At 43.5% G+C, this 2,500-nt stretch overlaps 1 pseudogene; it reads right to left on the reverse strand.

The window, feature by feature from the left end:
* Positions 1 to 2,500, reverse strand: part of LOC142919123 (28S ribosomal RNA) — a 10,493-nt pseudogene that overhangs the window by 3,328 nt on the left and 4,665 nt on the right.

Consider the following 2,500-nt stretch of genomic DNA (forward strand, 5'->3'; position numbering starts at 1 on the left):
GAACTGATGTAGTCCAAAAAATAAAGAATTAAAATAACAAAGTCTAATCTATATAAGTGCTCTTGAATAAGCTTCGTGTAAAAAAATAGCAATATAATAAAAATACCAAGTCTTCGTCTTGGAAAATAACAAAATCTAAAAGAAAGGTCTTCTTTATGGAAAATAGTAAAATAAGAATACCAAGACTTCACCTTGGAAAATAACAAAACCATCTTGAAAAAAGCTTATTTTTAATCTTCTTTGTAGGCAGAAAATAGTAAGGCGAAAATAAAGTCCCCTCTAAGCTCTAAAGTAACAAATACGACGTGTTAAAAAAAAACTAACAATAAAAAAAAGAACCAAGACTTCGTCTTGGAAAATAACAATCTAAATTGTGGAAAATAGTAAAATGAAATAAAAACCGACTTCACCTTCGAAAATAACAAAATCAATCTAAAACAAATGACATCTTAAAACAAAACTATTATTTGTTTCGGAGGTTGTCTATGACTGTTCATAGACCGCATAATTTCCACAGAACATTCTCAGAATATCAAGAGAGAAAAGCAGCGTTCTGCGGGAAATCATCTTGGCCAGTGATGTCGTTCTGGGTTTGGTCAGGCCCAGGGAGGTAAGTACCTCGTTATTCTCAAGGGGCCACTTTCCTCTTGCCCCAACCGGGAATCCAAAGAATGTGACCTTGCTAGCCTTCGTCAGCACTTTGACTTGATCACCAAGAGGGGTATAGTACGAAACTTTGTGCGAGGCAGCATCTCCTCCTCATCTTTTGCAAACACGAGGTCAGGCTTTCTCATCTCTCCCGTCTCGGATATGAACCGTGGCTCTTTGTATACAGACCAGCCCAATCTAGCCGCTTCGTCTGCCAGAATGTTACTGATCTTGTTATGTCGCGCAATTCTTGCTTTCTGTACTGCAGGACATTGACCGAGAATGTGCGAAAGGGACTCGAGTCTGGCAGAGCATTTCCTGCAGGAACGTAAGGCCCCATCTCTGCCTCTGTTCAAGCTTTCTCTTGTTGGGTAAATATTTGCCCTTAGTTGTAGTGCTGCGATAAAAAAGCATTGTTTAAAGCCGCACCATGGCCTCAACCAAGCATTACTGATTCTATCATGCGCAAAGTTTACAATGCCCCTTCCTTGAACCGGCTTTTCGCACCATCTCTGAAATTCATGCTCCCTCCAATCGCAGGGTCTCGGATATACAGGTTCTTTTGACACCGAGTCCCTGAGAACGAATGTTGGGATTGCATCACTGTCACCCCCTGCTCGTACCCACAAATTACGGTATTCTTCCTCCATACCCTGCGAGGACACAATATTACGGGTGATAGCATCGGACGAGTTTGCTATACGTTGCAGCCTTCTAACTTGAACCGAAGGGATTGTTTTTTCCAGTTTCAAGATGGCAAGGCCTCCGTCTCGGGCTCTGGCATATAACAGTCCATCACAAGTTGAAGCGGGAAGGTGGAGCCATCCTTTTACCGCCTTTCTAATCTCTTGGTCCAACCCACGGAGAGTTGATTGCTTGCAGTCCGAGTGGTCTGCAGGATATAACAATCTGGGTAGGGCATAGGCATTGAGTAGTTCAACCTTCTGAGTTGGCTTCAGAGGCGCCTCATCGATTTTCGAGATCCATGTCTTTAGCTGACAATGTAGATCAGGCTGTATAGTGCCAGTCCAAGGGCCAATTTTCAGACCAAGGTATTTCGTTGATTCATCAGGTTGGATCATATGGACATCTTTATTTTTGATAGTCCATGGGTCGCAGTTGTTCACCGTATATGAATCTTTGGTTGGGCTTATCATGAAGCCCTGGCACTTTCTGGCCTGAACCTCCAATCCCGATAGCCCACAAAATGATTCCAAGATCGCTAGATTTTCGGCCATACCAACCCAAGATTCGCTCACCAACACCAAATCATCAGCAAACGCAAGAGCTGTCACGTGGTCGGTATCAATGGAGTACCCAACTCCGTGTGACTCTAGGGTGCATATCAAAGGGTCCATGGCAAGATTGAAGAGCAGGGGTGACATGGGGTCACCCTGTTTGACACCAACACGTATGCTAATTTCTCGAGTCGACTCGCCATTGCTTTTGAACGAGGTCGTACACCGATCGTAGGCGTTCTGGATGATGCCCACCACGTGTTCATCTACTTTCTTGTGCCTTAACACCCATAAAATATGAGCATGCGAAACCGAGTCAAAAGCTTTCGCTATGTCGATGAACATGACAGCCAACGGCCTGTGCAATTTCTTAGCGTGTCTCATAAGGTCCTGTAGCACCTTAAGATTTTCAGAGCAGCCAGATGCCGCTATAAAACCACGCTGCCTTGGGTTTAAGGGACAAGCACGAGCAAGACGTGCAGTCATTATTCTGGAAAATAATCTCAGAATCATTGAACCAATCGTTATTGGTCTCCAGTTCCCCAATTCTTTCAGCTTTTCATCGTCCATAACCTTAGGAATAAGAATCGTCCTATTCTTTTTCAACTCTTTGG

This window comes from Petromyzon marinus, unplaced genomic scaffold (assembly GCF_048934315.1).
Source record: "Petromyzon marinus isolate PM22_M1 ecotype Great Lakes invasive population unplaced genomic scaffold, UKy_Petmar_22M1.pri1.0 PM_G_Scaffold_6, whole genome shotgun sequence".
Taxonomy (NCBI): domain Eukaryota; kingdom Metazoa; phylum Chordata; class Hyperoartia; order Petromyzontiformes; family Petromyzontidae; genus Petromyzon; species Petromyzon marinus.